Source organism: Herpailurus yagouaroundi, unplaced genomic scaffold (assembly GCF_014898765.1).
Source record: "Herpailurus yagouaroundi ecotype Mexico unplaced genomic scaffold, PumYag 60796, whole genome shotgun sequence".
NCBI classification, from domain to species: domain Eukaryota; kingdom Metazoa; phylum Chordata; class Mammalia; order Carnivora; family Felidae; genus Herpailurus; species Herpailurus yagouaroundi.
In genome coordinates this window covers 5117-13865 of record NW_024415511.1, presented here as the reverse complement: position 1 = coordinate 13865, position 8749 = coordinate 5117, and the positions used below count along the sequence as shown (strand labels likewise).

The window sequence follows — 8749 nt, the reverse complement described above, 5'->3', positions numbered from 1 at the left end:
ATATATATATATATATATATATATCACATCTTCTTTACCCATTCATCTATGGATGGACACTTGGGCTGCTTCCCTAATTTGGCTGTTGTAAATAGCGCTGCAATAAACCTCAGAGTGCATATATCCTTTCAAATTAGTGTTTTTGTATTCTTTAGGTAAATACCTAGGAGTGAAATTACTGGATCAAAGGGGAGGTCTATTTTTAACTTCCTGGGGAATACTCCATACTGTTCTCCACAGTGGCTGCACCAGTTTGCGTTCCCACCAACAATGCCCAAGGGTTCCTTTTTCTCCACATTCTGGCCAACGCTTGTTTCTTGTCTTTTTGACTTTAGCCATTCTGAATGGCTATTAGGTGATATCTCAAGGAAACTGAGTTTTAAGAGGTTCGTTTCATTGCCCAAGGCCAAACAGCCAGGAAGTAGTAGAAGGAATGGAATCCAAGCCAGGCCTCACTGATTCCAGAGCGTAAGGTCTTAGACACTACCTTCTGCCACAGATGTCTTCCAAAGCCTTCCCCAGTGTGGCTTGATATGCCCTGTTTTAGGATTACCTTTCTTTCCCATTTATCTTTGCCATCTTAATGGTATTTCAAGGCACTCCCAAGGTTAAGAGATAGAACTGCTGGGTCGAGGGCGGCACGTTACCCAGTGTGGAGTTAGAAGAACTAAACTCAAGTACACAGTTATTTAAATTAACAAACTGGGGTGGGGGGCAGCTATAATACCTAATATTGGCAAGATTACACTAAAACTGGTACATTCATGTCTTGCTAGTGGTGGTGCAAATTGATTCAATCAGAGAAATTTTGGGCACTATTTCAAAACACACATTAAAATGTTCACGTTCTTTAACCATTAATGCCATTCTTAGGAAAGTAGCTAAGGGAAAGAACGCAAAAGAGTAAGTTAGGTGCACAGAGGTTCTCATTCTACTGTTATTCATCACAGTAAAGACACCTAAACTAACCGGAATGTCCAATATGGGGGCGTGATTCAACGATGATTAAGGCTTTGCGTTTGACAAGAACCACAGCTGTTCACCTTTTATCTCAGAATCCTGTGGCTCTTCAAGCCCCCATCCTCACACTGCCCCGGGTGCTTGTGTTAAATAAAACAACAAGAGCAATCAGTAAGGCACATTTTAGCTCTGCAGAACCAGAATGAAGTCAGCCCAATGTTTTCTTCACATTAAAAAAAACTGAGAACGAGCTCCACCTGCCCTCTTTTCACTCTGCATAAGTCCCCACTCTTTAGCACATTTGCTGTTTACGGTTGCAACTCCTTCACAGTTTTCTCATCATTTCCAAAATGTTTTCTTCTCTGAAGTTGTGCATAAGCTGATGGCATTCAGGATGCCCGCCAGGACTCTGACAGGCACTGGGGCCTCCCTCTCGCCCGCACCAGCATGACAGAGGCCAAATCACAACTTTGCTAACCGCAAAGCCCTGCCGAGAGATGACCTATAATTATAAGAAATACTTCAAATAGTGATTATTTTCATTGATGTCAAGCTGCATTTCTACAATGAGCTGTGTTCCGAGAGAGCATTCTTTCCTGGCCAGGGCCCAGCTGAAGCCGCTTACAAACTGCGCGGAGTCGAATCCATTCTCAAACTTTTCTGTGAAGGGCCCACGAGAAGCTGTTTGGAAACACTGAACGCTGCAGGGGGCCGCCAGTTTTGAGGAGGGTGTGAGGTAGAACGTCATGATTGAACAATTATGGTATCAGAACAATACCCCAAATGCTTTTGAGAGTTAAAACGTTCCCTGCCTAATGGCCACATGTTCCATATAATTATTTTCTTTGGTTATTGCAATTTTTAAATTGTCTTTCATTATAAATTGTGTTTACAATATAGGTGACCTCCTTTTTCTCCATGTTCTCTTACTTCCAGGTAGTGATGATATGCGTGTCTGAATATGGTATACATCTTTATCTTGGATATTATCTCTTTTTGCCCCCTTAATTTTATCTTCAAGATTGTTAAAAAGTCACCTTGTTTTCCACAAGAACTCGTTTTTTTTTTTAATGTTTTTAATGTTTATTTATGTGAGAGAGAGAGAGAGAGAGAGAGAGAGAGAGAGAGAGCACAAGTAGGGGAGGGGGAGAGAGAGAGGGAGACGCAGAATCCAAAGCAGGCTCCAGGCTCTGAGCTGTCAGCACAGAGCCCACGCGAGGCTCCAACTCCCGAACCGCGAGATCGTGACCTGAGCCGAAGTCAGACTCTTGACGGAGCCACCCAGGCACCCCCACAAAAACTCTTTTTTATAGAAGTAGAAAGGGGGTGGATTCCCAAGTCCCAAACTGTAGCATCCCGCCTGTCACTAGCTAGCTGTGACTGTGGACAAGTCAGTTAATTTCTCTCCGACCCTCAAGTTACTCATCTGCAAAATGGACAAGATTTACAGAGGGAAGGGCTGCTGACTTGCGTCAGATCGCCTGGGTTCACATCCTCGCTCCAGTTCTGTGTCTCTGGGCAAACTAATCCTTCCCGTGCCTAGGGTGGTCGACCACCCCAGTTTGTCCAGGATTGAGGGACTGGCTAGGACATAGGACTTTCTGTGTGAAAACCAGGCAAACCTCCGGAAAACCGGGACCATCAGGTCACACGTTCCATGCCTCAGTTTCCTCATCTGTAAAAGAGGGATTACCACAGAACCTTCCTCATCGGGTTGCCAGGAAAACAGTCAGTCCATGTGAAAAGCACTTAGGATGATGGCTGACACACACAGTCAATATTCAGGATTGTCCTCTCCAAGGTGCCTTCCGCCTTCTCTATTCTACCCCCCTCATTTACTGTGTCACCATCTGCCTTTCTCCTCTCTTCTGTTTAATAGCTGAAAGTCTTAACTATGAGCATAGTTAGTATTAAACCCGACATGCTGTGAAATCCTTTGTTTCACTTACCACTACAGACAAGACCAATGATGCCTTCAAAATGTTTTTAAGCAATTTAATATAGCTCTCATTGGAATGTCACACTTTTCAAAGTTATAGTTCAATCTCCCTTTAGTGTAGTGCATTAAAAAGGTTACTCTGATGTCGTTTCTTTTACATAAATAACATCAAAATGCTCCCGCCCCAAAGCTGATGAAGATATGAGGAGGGTTAGCAGAAGCAGGCGGGAGCTGGTCCACGAGGAGATCAAGGGGCAGCCGTCTCCTGGGCCAGTTTCCCTCCCATCTTCCACAAAACATTCTGGCTGAGATCCTTTTGCGTTCTACGCTGGGGGAGCCAGGCCTGGTTGATGGGGTGCTTGGAAGGTAGGGGAACTTGTAGAAGGGGTGCCTGAGAACGAAGGATGCCCATGAGCCTCTGCGAACGAGGCCCATCCCGGAGGAAAACAGGCGCTCGCCAGACGCCCGCTGCAGAGAGGCCCTCGCGGGGAAAGAAGAGTCCTGGAGCAAGTCTCGGCCTCTTCCCTCCCCATCCTGTGATGCCTAATACCTAAGTGGGCCATATTTTTGGAGGAGATAAAGGGAAGTGGGTGAAAGAAACGACAGGCATTTTCTTTGATGAGCGGTCCCTTTTGCAGTTGGCAGAAAGTTGGAAAGCCCTTTCTGGATATTTTTGCCTGGGGCCCTAGAATTCCAATCAGTCATTCTTTGTTTACAACCCTCTGTGTGGGGTACACACCACCCTACTCCCCAAACCAGGCCTGGATAGGAAAGAAAGAGAGAAAGCAAGTTGGGCTGGGAATTGATTCTCCTGGGTGGAAGACTGTCTACAACTGCATTTTCTATTTGTACTATTTAAAAGATAGTGTTGGTGGTCTCTTCCCTTCTCACAAAAGGGAAATTTTACACCTGTTAGATTATAGTCTTGGAGCTATTAGAGAGAACATACAGTGACAGATAACACCAACTCTCTATTATCCATGAAAAGAAATAAGTACAAATCACTCCTAGGTCTCAAATTCACTTGAACTGTGGGTTTCAATCTTTGCAGCCTTTTTGGGATTCTCTGAGCAGAATACATTGGTTTTAATTTCTTCTTCGTCTTTTGCGAGCGTTAAGTTGGGCGAATCATAAACAATGAAATGGCCGCAATAGCAGTAACAGGGGAATTGAGGAAAGAAAATGAGGCCCAGATTAAAAAAAAAAAAAAAAAAAAAAAGGGAGGGGAGAGGGGGGAGGGAGGTGAGATCAATCAGCCCCCACCCTCACGAGAATGAAAAATCAATTGCCATTTGCTCAAATCAAATATCCTGTATCCGCCCACAGCCATCATGCAGTTCTCGGGACAGAAAGGCTATACTAAGCTGCTCCCGGGTGCCAGAAAATGTGCTAAGACCGCAAGGTCTAAAGTGCGGGAAAGAATGTGATGTTCAGAGGGAAGAATGTGATGTTCAGAGGCATGCAACACAACATTTCAGGCGATTGTGAGAAATCTGCGATTTCCCACTCAAAAAAAAATCTGAGATCAGCTCATTGGATCCCCAAAGAAAAACTGCCAAGGCTCCCTTTCGGTGTGCATTTGCTTCTGGGCAGATTGTTTTGCTCCTGTCCCCCATTTCCTGCCCCGACTCTCCGCTCGCATCCACCACCGCTGACGTTTTCGAGGGCCGGGCGGTGTCGGGGACCCGAGGTCCCGGCGCCTCTCCCCGCAGGCCACCCCCCCCCCCCGCCCCCCCGGGGGCGCCCCTCCCCCCCCGGGCCCCGGCCCCCCCCCCCCCCCCCCCTCCCCCGTCAATTGTCAGAGCCATGGGGCTCAGCTCCCCCGGTCCCCGAGAGCCCGGAGGCGACACGACGTGGGGGCGCCTCCTTCCCGACGGGGAAACCGAGACCTCCCGGGCCGAGCGGTGCCGGAGGGCGCCTGAACGCAAAGTCCCGGCCGGTGAACTCGGCCTCCGCCGCCCCTAGAGGCCCCTAGGCCGGGAGGGTCCCAGTTCTCTGCCCCACCATCGCCCTCCTCGCGCTGGGGAGCCGCCCTTTTCCCCCCAAAGATGCTGAGTGTCCCCGAAACGGATCCCGGGTGGGCTGGCAAGTCCGGGGGCAGAAGGGGGACCGTTGGGGGAGGACGCGACTGCCCCAGATTTGGAGGAGACGCCTGTCAACGCGTGGAATGCAAGCCCTTTTGCGCAGTTATTTTTATTCCGGGGGCCTTTCTTCCTCGTCCTCGTCCTCCTCCTCTATTTTTTTTCCCCCTTCTGTTCAGCTATTTGTGTTTTCTGATCGGGTAAGTGATTTGCGGCAGGAAATTAGATAGCTTTATTCCAGAGGCAGTGTGGTTCTAATGGTATCTATTGCAGAGAGCCGACTCTGTCTTACTCGCGGGCTTTTCTTCCTTTCTTTTTCTTTCCTTCTTTCTTTCTTTCTTTCTTGCAGGTTATTTTGTGACGAAGGGAACAGAACGCTGCTCGGCCTTGGCATCTTCCCTCCTCCCTTCAACACAATGCAACTCTTAATTAAACACGGGGACACCCACGCCTCCCTTCCCATAGGACCCCTTCCATCTGCTCCCCCCACTCCGAACGAAATACCAGCCTTTTCTAGGCAGGGAAAACCTGGTGTTGAACTTCCCAATTAGCGAGACACAACGCCAAAAAAAAAAAAAGAGACTGTAAAGAGCCGTTATCACTCCTATTTTTGGACCCTCCTTTCTAGGCCTTACCCATTAAATGTTTTGGTGGCCTTAGCATGACTTTAAAATCCTGCAGGGCTGAGGACGTATGTATGTAGACACTCCACATCTTGAGAAGCTCGATTTGTGTTTTTCTGATTGATGGGTGAGGTTTAACACACTAGTGCAAAAGAAATACCAAGTTATGGATTGATTCGAATAATTTTTCATCTTTGTAAAGTCTTCATTAGTAACTTTTCACCAGAGGTTCTAAGAGCTTCAAGAAAACTCAACGTTTTCAGATTGATCCAAAGGGGATGGACATGAACCCTGCATTTCTCTTTTCTGCATTTCTGGCCAGACCAAGTGGGAGTAGGTGATTTGGGAGTAGTGGAGAGTGGTGGAATCTGGGGCTGAGGATCTCCCGATGCAGATGCTGCCGGAGGGAAGTGGTGCCTGGGGAAGGGGAGCAGGGCGGTGGTCAGATTCCCTGAGAGTCAGAAAATAGGGGGCCGTCAAGTCACAGGTGTGGGACCGAGTCAGAAGGTGGAGGAATCATGAAGACAGAAGGGAGGGTGATAATCACTGAGGCAAAAACTGGAGAATCCTGTAATCCGAAGGTGGAGTATCCTAGAGTCAGAAGGTGGGAGGGGGTCGCAGAGCCAGAATGTGGCGTTACAGAAATATTAGAGTAGCTACCTTCGGATGACCCCTTACCAGGGACTGAGGAACCTGAGGGCACAGGCGGCCAAGACCCCATGAACACCCCAGCGGGCAGATTCAGATCTCAGGCTGGTGTTGCAGCCTCCGCATGCTTGCCTTCCCCCCACCCCCAATCATTCCACTTCTCGGGGCCAGTGTTTCCTGAGGTTCGCCAGCAAGAATCCACCCAGCAATCATCTCCCCTCTCGCGCGCATGGGGGGACATTAACCACGAACGCGCTGGAGAAGAAAGGTACAGATGGGTCTTTTATTGCACACTTGGAAATGTTTCCAAGGCTTTTGTTTTCTTCCCCCATTCATTCCTGCCGTATCACTAGGATCTGCCAACTTCAGTGCCCAGAGGCTGCGGCTGAAGGGCCCGGCCCACCCGGAGACCCCGCTAGGGGGCGCGCTCTGGCCGTGGCGCCGAGCCGAGCCGAGCCCGACAGGGGGGCTCCCCTGAGAGTACGCCGACTGCCGGGGTCGGCTGGGCCTCCGGACTGACGCCGGCATTGGGTCCCTCGCTGCTCCTTTACGTGAACTCCCACCCATGCCCTCCGCTCACCCGCCCCCCACGTCCGGGGACGCCAGGAACAGCTACAGAGTAACGCTGGCTGCACCCGGGACGCCTCGACCCTGGACGCACTCAGGGTCCCGCAGTCCGGCGGCATTGGAGAGGAGAAACCTGATGGTGATGATTACAGGGCGCCGAGAAGTTTCCCTCTCTGGTCTGGAAACCTGGGGAATGGTGCGGCAGGAGATGGGAGGGGCTCCCGCCGAGGGACTCAGGGTGAGAGCCCCACCGCTTGCTTCTCGCCGGTGGGAAGGGGGGGACCTCCCGCTCCTCTGCTCACCCCCAGCCACCCCCGCCTTCCGAGGGCAGATGTGAGCCTGCGACCATCTCGCCTGGCTTTGTGCTTAGAGCAAGGCTGAAAAATGCCTCGGTTGGCCGCCTGGGTGGATGATTGGGATGGGGGTGGGTCTGTTTTCTCTCTAGTTCTCCCTCCCCACCCCCATCCTTGCCTGCCGATGGGTAACCAAAAGTGGCGAGGTTTGCAAATAAGGGGAGCTGTCTTAACGCAGTGATAACACCCACACGTCGGTACCTTAGAGCTTGGCCATGGTTTTCGGGGCGCTTCCAAAAGCACTGCTTCCCCACAAACCTCTCACAGCTGAGCCCTGTTGGTGGAACCCAGGGTTCAGGCGGACGACAGGGCGCGTAGAAGGTGGGGGGGGGGGGGATCAGCAAACACCAAGGAGTCTTCCTTGGAAATCCAAGTTACCAGTGCCTTTGGACCTTTCCGCAGGCTGATTCTTTGAAAACACATCAACAAACAAACACCGTCCACAGACAGATCCCAGCAGCCTTGGGGAGAACTGAGGCAGGGGTAGGGAGTGGAGGGCAAACAGGGGGCAGAGAAGGCGAGGACCAAGAGCTAGGCAAGCGGATTATGTTGTATTTTCCGCCTATTACCAGACTTCCAGAAGGAGAGACCTCGATTTGTATATAAAATGCATACCCTGAAATGGAGAAGACTCTGAAGGCAGCATTTGAGGAGGTTAACCTTAACTGGTTGGAGTTAAGGGGGGGCGGGGGGGAGGCAAATATTTCTGTTTATGCCCTCCGGCTCTTCCCAGCACCCCAGCACCGGCTGTCAATCCCGACGCTTGTTATCCTCACAAGGCTTCAGTTTGTTTGCCTGATCTCAGCAAGGTTTTCTTCCACAAGTAGAACTATAATTGCTATAATTCTACTGTATCATTTGGATCATTGCAGTATTGTTGTTTTCTCTCCCTCTTTCTCTCCTCCTAACACTGCAATAACGCGCTCCAGTGTTAAATTAGCAGGTTGCGGAAGACCATAAATGAATGAAAGTTTGTTAAAAAAATTAAATAAATAAAACAGCAAAATGACTTGGCAAAGGGGATATCACATCACAGAGAATCCTCGAGTGTAATCAGGACTTATTGTCTTCCCTTCCAATGGCTTCCAAATTGGTCGCCAGAGTCCGACGAAGTTTATTTCTATTGTTTAAATATATGTTTTGAAGAGGTTGAGCATAATTTAAGGGGACCTGAGTGTCCGGTGGGGCTGAAAGCCCATCACTGCTTTATTTATCTATGCATATATTGCACAGTAAATTAAAACATCTGAAATGAGAAGTGTGCAAGGTTAACTCTCCTGCAAACATTCCCCCCCTGGATAATGACATCAAACTGCCACCCCCTTAGCCTGCATTTCTTGCAAATATAATTTTGAAACTGCAGTGTAGAATTAGTTCTCACCACGGAAAAGAAAGGAGTTTCTTCCATCTGCCTCTTCTAGGTAATTATTATTTCCAGTCCTGGGGACAAGCCTCGTCTTTCACCATAAACAACAGTTTTAAACACTTCTGACCCTCACTTCTGACCATAACTGTCATTTTTATTTTAGTGATTGATTTTAAAGGCAAATGAACTGCAAACTATTGTTTTCTAGGCAG

The 8749-nt window shown here is 49.1% G+C and overlaps 1 long non-coding RNA gene across 1 annotated transcript in view; it reads left to right on the top strand.

The window, feature by feature from the left end:
* The first annotated feature begins 5340 nt into the window (after window positions 1-5340).
* The window catches only part of LOC121024188 (uncharacterized), a 6355-nt gene continuing 2946 nt past the window's right edge, over window positions 5341-8749 (top strand). The window contains exon 1 of the long non-coding RNA XR_005787640.1: window positions 5341-7056. This is a non-coding gene — a long non-coding RNA (uncharacterized LOC121024188). The remainder of the gene's footprint in view (window positions 7057-8749) is intronic.